Source organism: Capsicum annuum, unplaced genomic scaffold (assembly GCF_002878395.1).
Source record: "Capsicum annuum cultivar UCD-10X-F1 unplaced genomic scaffold, UCD10Xv1.1 ctg1183, whole genome shotgun sequence".
In the NCBI taxonomy this organism is placed as follows: Eukaryota; Viridiplantae; Streptophyta; class Magnoliopsida; order Solanales; family Solanaceae; genus Capsicum; species Capsicum annuum.
Genome location: NW_025816940.1, coordinates 463,868 through 481,886, shown reverse-complemented (window position 1 = coordinate 481,886; position 18,019 = coordinate 463,868). Strand labels below are relative to the sequence as shown.

The following is an 18,019-nucleotide window of genomic DNA, read 5'->3' as shown; positions in this document are numbered from 1 at the left end:
CTAATCGGACTTAGAGGGAGGTGCATTCACTGATTTAGGCTTTTTAGTCGGATTCTCTAAGGCTTGAAATGGAGTGACTAGATTGATTTCTTTCCTTATGTGGGTTTGAATCACTTTCGTAGTCTCTCATTCAATTCATCCCTGCCCTATCATAGGAATTGCATAGAAAAAGGAGTCCCATACCCTTCTAATCGGAGAAGGTGCATTTCCTTCAACCTTTATGCTTTTCAACTTGAACAACTTTTTCACAGCAAGGAATTCTTTTTTTGTTGGGAGGGTGGATCCTATAAGAAAACTTGCCCCTTTTGGTCGGAATGCCTATCAATCTTGGTGGTCTCATAGTACACGTCTCTTATTATCAGCCTTCGAATACTTTCGGGCTTCCCTTAGCCTTTAGGTGGATTCAGTCTCTCCATCCTAAAAAGAGAAATAGTCAAGTGAAAGAAGACCACTTCGGAGTCGCTCACAGAAGAAGAGAATAAATAAAGAGATAAGAGGGAGACTTCTTTATTTTCCTTGATGGTTGAGAGGTCATCAGAATAAGGATACAATGAACAAAACCTCTCTATTTATAGGGGAAAATACTCCTAGTTTCTGACTAAAAGACAGATACTTCAAATCATGATAGATATCAACTAGATCCTGATAGACATTCACTATAATGTAAATACATTTATAACACTCCCTCTTGAATGTCTAATTGATAGATAATGTGCTTCGTTAAAACCTTACTAGAAAAAACCCAGTGGAAAAAAATCTAGTAAAAAAAAAAGAGTACACATCTCTAACAATACACATATAAGCTGCCTCATTAAAACCTTATAAGGAAAACTCAGTGGGACAAAACCTCGTAACGAAAAAAGAGTACAACGCGTATTAAATCCCCCTAATGAGAACATCCTTGAGCCTTTGCATTCCGATCTCATGCACCATCTTCTTGAAAGTTGCAGTAGGAGGAGACTTGGTGAATAAGTTAGTCATATTGTCACTTGAACGAATCTGTTGCACGTTAATATCACCATTTTTTTGTAGCTCATATATGTAGAAAAGCTTTGATGAAGTGTGCTTCGTTCTATCTCCTTTTATGAATCTTTCATTAAAATGTGTTATGCATGCTGCATTATCTCTGTATAAAATTGTGGGTATATTGTCACATTTCAAACCACATTTTTCTTGAATGAGATGTATCATGAACCTCAACCAGGGGAGGACCTACGTTGAAATTTGGGGTGCTCCGGGACCCACTAAACTCGATACAGAATAGGTATAATTACATAGAAAATATATAAAAATAGATATAAAACACATAAAAGCATCCACTATAACAAAAATTTGGTTGGGTGCATTGGCATTTAGTTTGATCTTAAGGTGCTTCATTGGATGGAGGCCCTAGGTTCGAACCTCAGTAAGGTGATTTTTTTACCTTTTTTAGTTTTAAAATTTTTAAGCACCTAATATGCTTAAATCCTGGGTACGCCACTGACTTCAACCATACACATTCTCGGCTAGCTTTATGAATAGCTATTATCCCATCATGGTTCAACGAAATGGCTAGATAGAATGCTTTGTATAACTCCAAGATATGACAGTGTCCCCACATGTTAACACATTGCATGTTTGAGATAGAAAATTTATGCGGGTTAAATAAATACCCAACATCAAGATAATCAACAAGATCGGGACTGCAAGTTTAGAATAAAATAAGTTTATGTCTTTTATCCCATTTTGATGTCTCCTAATAGTAGCAGAAATATACTTTGCTAACAAATTAACTAAAAAGGCTATATCAGGCTTTGTAGTATTTGCAAGATACATTAATGTTATGCACCAAATGCATTAAGATATGATATTTCATCTATCTCATTTCAACAAATAATTTATTGCTTTCGAAAACTCTCCAAGAGTTTCAATAATATTCAAATCATCAATTTATCCCTTATAAGGTTAATAAACAAGTTTCCCAGAAACTTTATATGCTCCAGGCATTTTGAATCCTTTAGGAATTTTCATATGAATTTTTGTTAAGTGACAATATCAATATATGTGACATCTTCAAGTGTCTGGACTGTAAATCAAATAAGTGTTATGCTTACCAAGATGCATCCTTTCATGTCACTTGATAAATATTTCTACGTCGGTATACTTAAATAATGTAGAATTCAAATCCTCGTAGTTTTTTTACAATATTGGGCCAATATTGTGTATCAAAGATATTATCGATAATATATCGTTTTTCATCGGTTCACAGTGTGACATAACATTTTGAGATCTCATCACTTCATTAGTTTCAGGTACCTGAACCTTTAATAAGGTTTCATGAAGTGTTATGTCGTAGGCTCTTCAAGAGCACATTGCCTTCTTATTATGATTATTTGCTCCTTATCCTTTTCAAGGATTATTTCATTTAGAATTGATTGGTCTACCATGTTTCATACATGCGTAGACTTTGTCCTTTATGGACACAAAATAGGAGCACTTGCAGCTTAAATATGAGATGCTTTTGGCATTTGACTTGAGTTATCTTTTAAATGAGGATCTGATGATAATTTCTAATATATTTCATAGCTGCTTATAATCTCCCCCTTATGTTAGGAAAACTAACATACATCCTCCATCTTCTTCGAGGAATCCATCTTTATGCATCATGGTATTTTCATTAATCATATACCGCACATCAAAATTATTAGATGGAATAGTTGATTCCTGACCTTGAACCAATTGAGAGGGAAGAAATGATCATAATTTATTGGTCTAATGCATACAAATGCTATTGTGTATAACATATCATATCATATCTTAGACCAACACATGAAGCTTTGTTCTCATTAGCAATGGTTTAGCTATTTATCGAAGGCATTCAATGCCAAACCATCATCATCAAGATGAATTGTCTTGATTACACAATCTGAAAATTATGATCTTATCTCAATTTTATCGAGCAAGTAACTTTATGAATGTCAGACTGCAGGTTGACAATAAATATACAAGTGATTCTTATATCGATTCATCTTAATAGATCACACGACAGGTGAACGGGCCCTTATTCACCTTTTATACTTTTTAGATTTTAAGGGATCTAATCCCAATATTAGTTGGTCCAACCAACTTAACATGAGAACAAGTGGCATAAACAATTCTTGAAGAATCTTCTAGTTCCTTAATACATGTCTAATACTCAATATGTACATCTTTAAGATATCACAATCGTTCATATCAACTTATGAACTCATTTATAGTAGTAAACACAAGCTTACCATGACATCTATTTTTTTTTTCTTTAGTAAATTTCAGATTTACTATTACATGAATAAATTTCACATTTACTACTTTAGAAGTAGATTTCAGAATAACTCTTATCAGTTATTCAACCTCTTTCGGAGGTGAGTTGTAATACCATCACAATTAAGTGCACGTTTGCATTAATAAGCTTCTCATTTCCCATAGGAATAGAATGTAACCGTGCCTTAAGCCTATCAAATTCTGATAGCATATAACCTCTTTCATGATATTGTTATCTCAGGAGTACATTAAGGCATACATATATTTCAAAGTATATCATATATTACTACCACACCACTTCAAGAATGGAGGATATTCAGTATCACAAGTTTCATGACTTTTCATCAAAAATGCATTATTTTGCATTAGCCATCATTATATCATCAATATGGTGCATTGAGTTTCAAACTCAAATTCTTATCCATATAAAGACATCTTAGGCATAAATCGATGGGACTTGAACCCAATATCTTACTTTTATGGTACATGAATTCATATTGTGCTTTTGGGAGGATAACCATCTTCAAGTGGTCAAATATTTCTTTTAGGTGATTCCACAAAACAAGTGGATCCTTAGTAGTAAGATACTCAATTTTTAGAATTTCGTCAAGATGATGATGCAAGAAAATCAAAGCCTTAGCATGATTTTTATTAGATGTTGTATTTTCTTTCTTTATGGTGTCTCCAAGACCCATAGCATCTAAGTTAATTTCATCATTCAAACCCATGAAAGGTAGTTCTTTCTCGAGACAACGAACCCAAATTTTGTAAGATTATTAATAACAATATGAAAATAAAGAAAATAATACCTTAGCCTTCAAATTTGAGACGGTAGAGTCTCGTGCTGATAATGTGTTATGAAATAGAAAAGCAAGAACAAGAAGAATAAATAGAGAGAGAAGAGGGAGACTTCTTTATTTCCCTTGATGGTTAACAGATCATCAGAATGAGGATAAAATGAACAAAGCCCCTCTATTTATAGAGAAAAATACTCCTAGTTTTTGACTAAAAGACAGATACTTCAAATCATGATAGATATCAACTAGATCTTGATAGATCTTATTAGATCTTGATAGATCTTATTTATATTCTTTATAGACATTTACTATAATGTAAATACATTTTTAATAAAATTAAATATATATAAATATTTACACATAATAAAATAATGACTTAGAATTATCTTTTCATTTTCATATGCTTGTGGTTTTTATTATAAATAACACAAAGCCTTTAGTTAGCCTCTCATAATAATCTCTCTCTATATAAAGGAGGCTTAATATGCTGATGTGACATACTTCTAAGGCCCCTATTCTTATTTTTCTTTTTTCTTAATTTTTTGATATTTTTTCTCTATTTACTTTCTATATTAAAATAATTAACAGTAATGGTTTTTAAATTAAAATTTCTTAACTATACATCCCCATATACTCTTCTTTATTTTTCACATCTTTATCATTTTTTAGAACTCAAAAGGTTGTGATTGTTTCGCTAAACAAGGAGAGTTATAAACATGTTGATGTGGCATACTTCTCTTTTTTTTTTTATTCTTTTTCATTGTTCTTTTCAATTTTTCCTTTTTTCTCATTTAATTATTGTGTTAAAAATAAAAAATCACTCACTTAATTCTCTCATTTGACATAGAATTAAATATGATGGTTAGAGTTAGTAGTTCTTATCTTAACTTACTCTAGCTCTCAGAGCACGTTAGTGAGATAACCTGCGCATTGTCAGAGATGGAGAGGTGACGACCTCGAAAAGATGCAAAGAAACAACAAAAAGCTGAAATTTGATGTAGGATCCTTACCATTTCTGAGCGAGCTGGAAATGGCTTGCGGCCAGTGAGTGGGGACAAGCTCAAAACCTCGATAAGAACTCCACAAACTACGTCGGCAACGATGATCAAATATGAGAAATCTCCACAAGAAAGGCAATGAGAGGTGCAATCTAAACTAAGTTACCTACCAAATGAGCAGAAAGCAAAATTCCAGCTCAATTAGGACTAGATCTATATAAATCCAATGAAATAGTACATGTTCTTGAGGTAGGGGAAAATATGAGAAAGCTCAATTTGTCAGAGAAGACAACTGAGAAACCATGGATTAATTTATTTTCTACCAATAAATTGGCCACTAGAGGTATGGATCTAACCTTCATTCCACCTACTGTTATTGATGGGGTGAAAGTGGTTGAAATCTCTACTGAAGATATAGCTAAAGAGGAGGCCAAATGGAAATCTGCTAGTTGTCATGACTCGAGTCGAGGCCCTGGCTGCGACAGGCATCCCGAACCATGAAGGCTCGAGAGACCCTTAACATGTAATCATAAGCATAACTCATATGATATAATTTTGGGAAAGATAAATTGAAAACACTGTAGTCCCAAAATCAAACTAAAAGCTTCATAAATTGTATTAAAAGGGAAAGCCTAAATCCAATCTAAAACCACTTACGAAGCCTCTACTAAACTGAAAATAATAGTCTGACTAGACCAGGACAAGACCTTCGATAGGACCATAACAACCATAAAAATGAAATAACACATGGGATGGATGTCTTCCGATGTAAGGGAGGCTCATCAATCTCTAAAAGTCTGAAAAATAATCTACCAGTTTGCAGGACCACGGGAATGGGCCTCAGAACCTGAATATAGGGGGTCAGTACTCAAAAATACTGGTATGTAGAATAATTCAAAAATAACATATTTTTTTATAACATAAGTAAGAGCATTTCAATAAACAATTTAGCATAAGGTCAATGAAAACACATAGGCATAATTTGATGAGCTTAAAAATATTTTCTTGTAATCATGACTCAACTCTTTATTCTACTTCTGAGCTAGATGGTACACCCTACAATTCTGTAATTTCATGGGATATATGGAATCTGCCCTTAACTCAACAGTCAAGACCTCAACCCAAGTTTTCTGCAAGGGCTGGAGTCTCTGCTTTCTATTATGACACAATGTCATTGACAACGTACAATCCCCTATGTTAGGGAAAAATAAAACCCGTATAAGCTAAACACAGTTTTGGGTAATGAATTATCTGAACTCGTGCCTTCTTCGGGTAACCATCTAACTCTCTTTAAACCTAATTTTAGACTCTTAAACTCAATACTCTCTTCTTATAAATAGTTCCTTTCTTATTCTGTTTAGGGAACATCATAACAGGGTATCGTCATACCCAGAATTGCAAGTCCTTCATTTCATAACACATTATAGTCCTGACCTTCTAATTTAAAAGACGTTAGTGACCATCCAAAAGATTTAAACATCACTTGAGAGTGCTTGTTTCAAAATACATGAAAAATTATGAAAACTACTCTCTTTTCAATATTTTATCATACGGTGGTCATATCTTCCATCAATCACATGCAAATTCTTTATTAGGAAATATGAAAATTTGTAAATCAGGAAAAACCTCTCTCATTCGTTAATAAAAAAATAACAATCCATAAAGATTAGCAAAATATTTAAACTCAAACTTTTAACTATTCGTGTAAACTATCTTCAAAATTGTTAAGACAATGGGTTTCATAACAAGAGAGGGAATTCCATAAATAATTTGTTCATATAACTTTTCATACTCATAACATCCATACATATGAGCATAATTCAAGTTTAGGAAAACCTCCCATGGTTTAAACAAGATTTCATCTTAAATCGGGGTTCCTAATGCATGCTCTCAAAACAATCTCAAATCTCATAATATGTGCGTACATATATACTTTAGATCTTGTAAAAACTTTAAAACTTACATCCATAAAATTTAGGATAGTTCCACATACCTTTTGATGGAAAAAAATTGAAGAGAACGTAGAGAAATTGGACCTCCGAAGCTTGAATTCCTTAACCCTAGGTAGTTTCTCCCCTTTGATTTAGGGAAGATGATTTGGGGATTTTAGAAGAGAAAATAATGTGTTTAAGGTTTAGTTTTCATCCAAACGGGGTTAGGAGTGGTTATGGGATAATAAAAGACCTTTATGCCTTTAAAATAAATCAAACGAAACACTTTTGATGCCCCAAATAGGCTATGTGTTGCATGGACAAAGAAAACCTTAAGGTTTGCATCGCATGGACATTGCACGGCTGAGGCAGTATGCTTTGGAGATTGCTGTGCGGTGCATGGCCATCGCATACCCTGGACAGTGTCTTATTCAAACACTCATAACTTTTGACTTCGAACTCGGATTGACAAATGCCCGTGGCATTAGAAAGAAGACTCGAAGAGCTTTAAGTTGATATATAGTAGGCCACATAACTCTCTATATACAAAGAGAAAAGGTCGCTGGAATTCGACCCATGCAAAATCATCAACTAAAAGTCAATTGATAGGAAAATGCTCAACTTAACTTTTGAGATAGGAGATTTTTACAACGTATATTCATCTACAAGGATGTTCCCACACTAAATAAATTTTATTCACTCTTATATTTAGATAGAAACCATTGGGTTTGGGTTTATAAATGTAGGAAAGATGGTTCAATGTTAGCTCAAAAGTGCGGGGTGTTACACTATTGTGGTGTATGTTGTGGGAATTAGTCCTTCTATAGGTGCTATGGAAAGGTTTATCCTAGCACAGGGGATCTTTACTAGTAAACCAGTGGTGTTATATCACACAGATGGATATTTTATTGTCAGATTTGTGAATGAGGATGAAAGGGGTGTAGTTCTATGCTCCAGACCACACTATTTACTCAAAAGACCAGTCATTATTAAGCTTTGGACAATGGAGTTCAACTTCAGTAAGGAAATCCTAATTACTATTTCTTTATGGATTAAGCCACCTAACCCGTCCTTGAATTGTTGGAATACTGTAGTGCTAAGTAAAATAGAAAGTACCTTCGAAAAACCTTTGTATGAATAAGAGTGTGCAAATTAGGCTAGCAGGATATCATTTGCTCATATTTTGGCAGATGTAGATATCACCATACCACTCCCCAGAGCTATAAAAAATCAGGATCCTAAAGGTAGGCTCATAAAGCAGCAAATCTGGTATGATTAGAAACCTCTATATTGTGACAAATATTTATAGGTAGGGCACACCTGTAAAATAAACCCTCCATCAATGAAGAATCAAGGACCTACAAAGACACAAAGACAAAAATAGAAGAAGGAATGGAAGATCAAAGAGGAATTAGAGAAAAAAATACTCAATCATAAGTCCAAGGCAATGAACTAAACTAAGGAACAAAGAGAAGCTGCAATCAATACAATAAAAGAATGGCAAACTATCCAGGCTACTTCAGCTGGAAAGAGTCCAGTTAACATTCCAGATACATTTTCAAGGCCAAGCTGTAGTAATTCCTTTGAAATTGGATAAGGATGTGCCACACCCCCTTTTACCCAAAAAAGATTCATTTTAAGTTTGAAAAGGGTTTTATTATTAAGTGACAAAAGAAAATAATTTATTTCGAAAAGGACCTTTAACAATCAAAATTCAGAGTTTCCACTTGTCATAAATCAGGTGTGCCAAGTCAGCTTTCTCAAAATAATTGTTGACTCTTTCAAAACTGATCCATGAACAGAGATTTTGGTTAAGGAATTCTGTTGACCGAGAGGAAGGTATTAGACATCCCTCGATCCCGTGGTTTAACCATGGTCACTTCATGAACTATATCGACTAGCACGATACTATGAAATGTATAAACCTCAATAAAACACGCACAAAACAAAATAAACAAACATACAAAAATATAGTGTCCAGTCCAATTATTACTGTCTGAAATAAAAAGTTCTGAAATATAAACGTACACTAACCTATACTAATCCTAACTATGCTCTACCTTATGTCTTGGGCCTTGATCACGAACATCCCTCGCGTACATGATACTTTGAGCATTCCCCGATGAATAAGTACAATGTGACCTCGGGATATTTCATTTTGATGAAGTGCGATACAAAGGTATCGAAATCACTCAACATAGACATTACGCATTTGATGGTATAGAATCCTACAAGTTGTCTATCCTAAGACCTACAATTTTCCTATTGATTCTCGGCCTAAAACATGATACTACCGAGTTAGACAGAATTAACATCTATTTTAAATCCAACAACAATAGAGGACTCAAAGCACAATAATATTCACTTTTATAATTCCCATCCCAATTTTATTTACCCAAACGGGTTTGCATTATTTAATTAACCTATTCAAGTGACCAATTAATCAACATTAATGATCCAAACAACACTAAATCAAATAAAGCAAGATCCACACATTATCAATTCTCCGCAAAAAGTATTAAAATTTAAAATTAATCAAGAAAGGAATGAGAAATGAACCTTAATGTCTCTTTCAATCAAGTATTATTCGATTAAACGAGATCAAGTCCACGCCAAGAACCTTGATTCAAACCAAATCACCGATTTCAACCCCAAACTCAGTTTTATCCAACTCGATTATTTTTCCTATGCATTTTGGCACCGAGATTGACTGGTCGTGATTTTTGCAGCGGTGTCTCGCTATGTCGTAGCTTTGAAGGACCCCAGAAACCAACAATATGATGTTTCCCAGTGAGATTTTGCTGGATCAACTGAAACAAATAAGGATTCGGGAATTTTTGGCCTGCGGGTGGTCGGATTCGATGGGGGATGTCAATTCCAGCGATGTTCCCTGACAAGAATTGACCATAACAGTAACATCAGGTGTGTTCCGATAGCTAATTTGGCGGATTTCTGATGAGAACTCACAAAAAATAGTCACGCGCTTGTTCATTCTTTCCCTCTCTCTCTCGATCTCCCTTTTTCTCGCGTCTCTCTCTCATCACTCTTCTCTTTCTCTATTTTCTCCCTTATTCGCCACTTTTCTCCTTGTTTTTTTTTTCTCATTTTGTGTTTGTGTGTAGTGTGTGTAAATTATGTGTTTTGTTTGTATTCAGAGTGTAGTGCGTATATGGGTATTGTATTATAATATTGTTGAAAAGTAAAATAAAACATATGGGGTATGGTATGTGAGGGTAGGGGTGAGGGATAGGAGTAGAGGGTGGGGTAGGAAGTTGTTATTTTTGTTAGGGTGAGGTGGTTATATTTGATTGATGGGGTGTTAGTTTGTTAAGAATTTTGTTATTTTTGTCTTTTTGTGGAAGAATAATCACATGGGGTAAGGTACATGGTTGGTAAGGTAGGGTAAATAAGTAAATTCAACTTTCGAAAGGAATAAAATTACGTGTCTACAGAAAGTAGTGGTGTGGATGTGGAGGATTTCTTTCCACATACACTTCCCCTTCAAGTATGTTAGTCACATGGAATGTAAGGGGGCTTTAACTAAGTGGTGAAACAGAAGAAAATAAAGATCTTTTTGAGAAAGAATAAAGTTTCTGTTATTGCAATTAGTGAACATAGAGTTCAAAATAATATAGATGATAGATTACTTAATAAGTTGTTGCCTAGGTGGAGATGGTCTATAAATGCTTCTACAAATATAAGAGGAAGGTTATGGGTTATCTGGGATCCTAATGAGGTAGTTTTTCAACAAGTAGAGATTTCAACTTAGCATATCCATGGAGAGGTTTACAACCTAGAGATTGAAAGGAAAATTCAGTTTACTATAATATATGGGTTGTACACAATTGAAACAAGAACACCACTGTGGTGTACCTTAAAAAAGTTAGACACAAACATCAGGGAGCCATGGCTTATCATGGGATATTCCAATTCTATATTATCCTTGGAATATATATAGGTTGGTAGTCAAGTTCAAGAGTATAAAACAAGAGATTTCAAGAAGCTTAATGAAAGACTGTCATTTATTAGAACTTCCAGTTGTAGGGAGATCTTATACATGGACCAATGGACATGTTTACAATAGGATTAACAATGCCATAGTCAATACCCCATGGCTGGTAGCAATGCCTGCAGTGCAAGTACTAGCAATGGACTCTATGTTTTTATACCATTCACCTCTAAGCATTAACCTAGAAGAGCAAACATATGTAAGGAAGAATCCTTTTAAATTCTATAACTGTCTAGCATAACATTCTGAATTTCAAACAAGAGTTAATACAAATTGAATGATCAAAGGTTCCGGAATGAAGGGCATTTGGAAAACCTGAAAAGCATGAGATATGAAATACAACTGTTGAATAAAAATGAGTACCTGAATGTTACTACAAGGGCGCAAAATCTTAGAACAGAGCTCCTGGCTAAGCAAAGTCTTATGAGACAAGCTCCTGTATCCTATGATCTTGTAAAATAAGAGAAGGAACTTAGGTTTCAACATAACAAATGGAGCTTGATTGAAAAGAGTATATATAGGAAAAAGTCTGGGGTCCAATGGCTTAAGCTGGGTGATTCTAATATATCCGATTTCTTTGAAAGTATAAAAGGGAGAAGGAGCCAAAATCAAATTAAAATATTGCAGGTAGAGAATGGTTCTATAGTAAGAGATACAAAAGAGATTACAAGAGAGTTATGGGCTTTCATAAAGATTTTCTAGGAAAAGCCACTATATTCCTAGGAATTATACACCCTGAAGCGATCAAGGATGGACCGACAACTCCAACTTATTCAACCTTTTACTGCTGTAGATTTCACTAATGCACTATAAGATATTGATGATAATAAAGACCCATCGGGGGGGGGGGTGATGGTTTCAACTCCTATTTTATCAAATGAGTTTGGCCAATTAGTAGAGGAGAGGTAATAAATATTGTGTTGGATTTCTTTGAAATTGGAGAAATGTATAAGCCTATTAATACTACCTCTGTGACCCTGATTCCACAGATTCAACACCCTAGTTTTATCAAGCAATATAGACCTATATCTTGTTTCTCTACACTTTACAAAATCATTTCCAAAATGCTAACTCATAAACTGAAACATGTAATGGACTACCTAGTGGATGCTAGTCAGACTGTCTTTGTTCCTAGTAGAATATTGACTGATAATGTGCTACTTAGTCATGAACTGGTGAAGGGATATGAAAGGAAAGGCATTTTACCTAGATGCATGATCAAGATAGACATGCAAAAGGAACATTAATCTCTGAAATGGCCTTTCTTAGAGGAGGTGTTGCTTAGTTTGAACTTTCTAGGAAGAGTTGTGCAATGACTGATGTGTTGTGTGAAGACTGTGTCTTATTCCATTATTATGAATAGAGTACCATTAACCCCATTTAAATCTAAAAGAGGAGTAAGACAAGGAGATCCGTTGTAACCATACCTATTAATTCTGAGTGTGGATTATATGACTAGATTGCTGAAAACACATAGAAGACAACCTGATTTTAATTTTCATCCAAGGAGTCAAAAGCTGAACATAATTTAGACAAGCTTTGTAGATGATCTTTTTCTATTTTGTGGACGGGATGAAATATTTGCTTGTTTTCTATATGAGTGTTTCAAGAAATTTTCTGCAGTCTCAGGTTTGATAGCAAATCAAGCAAAAAGCAGCATATACTTTGGTGGGGTTGCAGTTAATACTCATCAAGTAATCCTGCCCAAACTAGGCTTCTCACTTGGCTAACTTCTATTTAGGTACCTAGGGGTACCTTTGAGCACAAAGAAATTATCAATGGCCAATGTCAGCCTTTGATAGATAAAATGACTGGAAAAATAACTAGTTGGACAGTACAATTTTCTTTCTTACATAGGAAGACTGCAACTGATCATTAGTGTTCTAACTGACATTCAATCTTTCTAGTCCCAAATCTTCCATATCCCTAAGAATGTATAAAGCAAGTGGAAGCAACGTGTAGAAAATTCTTATGGAATTGAGACATTCAATCAAAAGGAAAAACAATCATTGCTTAGGATGTATTATGTAGACCAAAATCAACAGGTGGCCTTAACATAACCGATCTTAACCTGTGGAACAAAGCAGCCATTCTAAAATATCTATAGAACTTGAACTAAAAATAGGACAGGCTTTGGGTTAGATGAGACCATATATATTACTTGAAGGGTAGAAAACCTTGGGATGTAGTAATAAACCAGGCATCCTGGATAATTTAGACAATCATGGCAGCAGGAAAGTAGTTATAAGAACCAGGACTAGATGTTGAAGCAATTATGACAGCTGAATCTTTCTCTATTAAGAGCATGTATACTCAACTTAGGGGTCAGTACCCTAATATGGAATGAAAAAAACTTATTTGTAACAATCAAGAAAATAACAAATGGAAATTCATCTTGTTTCTATCAATTAATGGGAGATTGTCTACTAAGGACAGATTGGATAAATGGGGCATTCATACAAACTTGGTCTGCGCACTATGTGAGGAAGCACCTGAGAGTTACCATCATTTGTTTTTCACCTTTCTTGTGTCCACAAGTGTATGAAAGAAAGTTTTGGCATGAAAAGTCACACAGAAGCAACTTGGGGTGGAATGAAGAATAAGTTGGGCTATAACACATGTAAAAGCTAAGAGTACAACAACTGAAATCTTGAGAATTAGTTTGGCATCCATTTTCTATCATTTATGGATGGAAAAAAACTATAGAACCTTCCAACTACAAAAGAGGACGTATGGAGTGCTTTTGAGGATGATAGTCCAGGTAAAATATTGTAGAGCTAGTTTGTACCCTAGACTAACAGGCAACATACTTAACTATAACTTTTATTCTTGATCTGTTTTAGATGTTGCTAGAATTTCCTTTGATGAATTGTACAGTTTGAGTTTGGGACTATTCTAACCCAAACTCACATCTTGATCTTATTGTTATATGTGGTAATAGAATCTACTTACCAAAATATGATGGTTATGTTGCAACCTTTCAAAGTCCTTTATGAAGAAAAATTACACAATCATCTTGCCTCAATGATCAAAATTCTTATTTATATATTTTCTTAAATTTTTGTCATTTTAAATATTTTCTTGTGTGATATTTACAAAAATCCAAAAGTCACTTACAACTCCTCTCTTTCCGTATATTTCTTCTGCTATTCTCCCTTCATTGCACGGAAGAACCCAAAAATAACGTAACGTTATAAATCTTTAATGACAATTGTAGCTCCTTTAATTATTTTCACATTAATGGAGTAGTGACCTTTCAACATTTTTTTCGCTGCATATTCTTTTTGAGTGAATATAAAGGTAGAAGCAGAAATACAAAAAGTTAACGTGTAGCATCCGTTGATAGCGAAGTTCTAACTTTCAAGTCATATATATGTAGGCGATCAATCGAGAAGAAGAAAATTTACTAAAGGGTGGAAGATTCACCGTGCGATGGTCATATCACATATGGATTCTGAAAGTATTATAAGTATAGCATCCAATAAGTTCGTATGATTTATAAATATATAGTCTATTTTCTTGTCACTTATTTTTTTTTAAATACAAGATCTATATCCTCTGAGAACAAAAGTCCAATGCTAAAATATTATAATTTGTGATTCAAGTCGTTTTCTAATGATTATTTAGTTTCTAATATAAATTTGCATTTTATTATATAATTTCTTAGCCACAATGCACAAGTATTGATAGGTTAAGTTTTTTTTTTTTTTTGTGTGTGTGTGTGGGTAAATAGTTTTAAAATGACATTTATGTATTTTTTACTTTTTACTTCTCCAATCTAATTTCTTAATTACATAGAATTTAAGTAAGTCTTGCTAGTATAATATGTAATATAGATATTGTCATTACATATTCTATCTTTTACTTGCCATTTGTCATTCATTTTTTCCCTTTTCGCTTAATTTGTTTAATTACTTATATTACCAAAGAAAACTTCATTTACGATTGATGTTAATTATGTTCTCAAAGACCACGTTCTGCCAAAAGAGTGCATCAGTTGAACTAATCAATTCTAATAACGATTGCAGTTTGAACGGTTATGCGATTTAAATTTCTTTAATATAAAATTTTATTGTCTTTATTTGCATTACTCTCGTAACTTTTGATGATCATAATTATAAAATAACTAATAGTTATATTCATGGCATTAATTGGTATTCCATGTTGTAGTCATAAACATAGAGACATTGTAAAACTTTGTACAAGTGATCACATTATCCTTTTAAGAAGTTATATTTTTGGTTCTTAATATATTCATAATTTAATTTGACTAAAAGAATGAGATGAAGGTTTTTAAATGGTGATCAGCTTATGGGAGTGGATGTTGACGATGGCTCGGAGGGTTGTGCATTCATTTATTATTTTTTCTTCCACTTTTTAATAATTAAGATTGTAAAAATGATGTTATATTATTTATTTATATGTTCTCTCCATGAATTATCTTTATTTTGTATTTTATATAAATTTCTAATTATCATAAGTTTATAATTCACGCGAAGCGCGGATATGTTCACTAGTAAAAAAACTAAAGATTAATTCTACCCAGTAAGATGTTAGTAATGTGTTTGCAATATATTATCATGGATATTGTTGTAAAAATTTATTTATTAATACGAAGATTTAAGTTATTTAATTAAATGTTCTATAACATTTTTGGTAAAAAGATAGATAGTTTTTCTTTATTTCTTTGTTATATAAAATTTGATACCTTTTACGATCTTCACTATTGTTTTAAGTAAAAATAAATTATAAAATTTGTCACTTAAATTTTTTAGGGGTTTAAAGTAAAAGTTTTACTAACTTCACTCTTGAGTCACCTCTGCGTGGCATAGTTAGATATCTCCGTTTCTAATTAAAGCTTTTCGATTTATATTTTGAGAAATTACATCAAATAATTTGAGTCAAAGGGAGTATGAAGGTACTAACACTTCCAATTAACGTTGCCATGTTTGTTGAGTTCCAAGTAGATTGCATTGAATTTGGGGAAATTGGAGTAATTGTATCCTTTAGTTACAACTAAATGTCAAAAGGGCTAAAAAAATGTTGGGTGAATTTTAACTAAAATAATAGAGTAATTATTTTTTTAAAAATGTAGTTTTAAAACAAGTGTGAAATAAGGGGCGACTCCAAAATAAAAACCACTAAAGATGTTAGGTCATATTATAAGGTTACCTGTATATTGCTAATGAAGTTGCCGTATTACTTACTATATATCAGCAACTTCAATAGTTAACAACCATTTCTCCTGCAAACTTTACTAGTTAACAACCATTCCTCCTGCATCTAGCACGTGTTACTCTAAATAAAAACATTTGTCACAAGCAACATTAATTAATTTTACGACAAAGGAAAAAGAAATCAGCACGAACATTTTTTCTTGACTATCATTTTTTGTGCTTAGAGGATATGTATTTGGTGAGTTGAGTCTTATATTGGTCATATAAAATAGTAACACATAACCATTAGACACGTAATAGTGATTATCTTTTGGTCTTGCTCATACTTACTGACCCCTTTTTTTATTGGCGTCTACAAAAAAGTCTCATATTAAAAGATGAATAAGATTAAAAAAAAACTATATATTGATTAATGATTTGAAGCTTTTTAAGGAAGTTAAAAAAATTTTGATGTGAAGAAAATAAGATTACATCATATTAAAATTGTCTATAAGCTGATTTGATCCAACAAACTAGGAAGATATAGCATAGAGTGCTTTCATGTTGCGGTACAAAAAGTATAAATAACATAAATCCTACCTTCTTGAAACTTAATTACTTTCTCTTTTTTTTTTTAAATTAAAATTTCTCTCTTCCGAACCTTATACATAAGTAGCCGACTATATACATTACATACATATACATAACTATGTTATGTCTACTGACTTAATATGACACTGTTAAAAAAGAAAACATTGGTTGTTCCTTTATTATGGGACGCAATTAACACAATTATTGTTAATTAAGAAAAGTAGATCATCTGTCTTTAGTAAGTTACGTAATTAACGCCGTCTTTATTAAATTGTGATTAATGAATCCTTAAATTGAGTAAAAGTATTTCAATTTCAAACAATTTGAAGTAGTTAAACAATATCATCAATCAACAACTTTTCATTTTGCTTGAATTTTTTTTCGAGAAGATGAATATTTACAGAAAGTATATCATATTTAAGGTTGATATCGACCATTGTGACTGAATTAGAGATTGAGGAATCTCGTATAAATAACACAAATCCAAGATATGTATAACTTATTGGGTGTAGATTTTTGTGTTAATGGAGAAATTTCTCCATTCTAGTGCTGCTATCCATGGTGAAGAAGAAAGAAAGAGAATCTTCTTGCTTGTTGCTTTTTTTTTTTGTGGATGTATACAATTAGTTTTTGTGTGTATAGTTCCTTCTCGTTGTTGTTTCTTCTTTATTAATGGTTGCTCACTCTCTTTATTATTACTGTTACTTGAATTTTGGTTTATATTCTCTCCCTAATGGCTGGTCTCTTTTTCTTGACTTTGTTTATGTATATCTATATCTTTATTTTTGTTCTTCCTTTGTATAAGGAGGAAAAAAAATTGTGGCTGAGATATGTATTTGCAAAATCATATACACAACTCTATTATGATGTATATGCTTGTTAGATCTTTTTTTTTTCAACACACTATATACATAACATGGACAATTTTTATTTTTGGACAATTTTTATTCAGGTACAATATATACATATTGTTCAGGAATAATATATTAGTCTTTATCTTGAGTCGGGGATCTATCGGAAACAACCTCTCTACTTCTTTGAAAGTAGCGGTATGGATTGCGTACATCTTACCCTCCCCAGACCCCACTTTGTGGGAATACACTGGGTTTGTTGTTGTTGTTGATCAGTATGTATATTAATGATTTAGCTATTGAAATTCAACAACATGATACATAAAATAGTTATGTATATTTAGTATTTTCTTATGAAGTCATACTATCTTTTATCAGTAGCCTATACGTTAAAAATTTATACAGAA

The 18,019-nt window shown here is 32.9% G+C and overlaps 1 long non-coding RNA gene across 6 annotated transcripts in view; it reads right to left on the bottom strand.

The window, feature by feature from the left end:
* The window catches only part of LOC107877770, a 36,998-nt gene extending 23,174 nt beyond the window's left edge, over window positions 1-13,824 (bottom strand). For 4 of the 6 annotated variants that reach the window (XR_007048934.1, XR_007048935.1, XR_007048932.1 and 1 more), the window contains exon 1: window positions 5,087-13,824. This is a non-coding gene — a long non-coding RNA (uncharacterized LOC107877770). The remainder of the gene's footprint in view (window positions 1-5,086) is intronic. The other 2 variants (XR_001676504.2, XR_001676505.2) reach the window with 2 other exon arrangements.
* Between the last annotated feature and the right edge of the window lie 4,195 nt (window positions 13,825-18,019).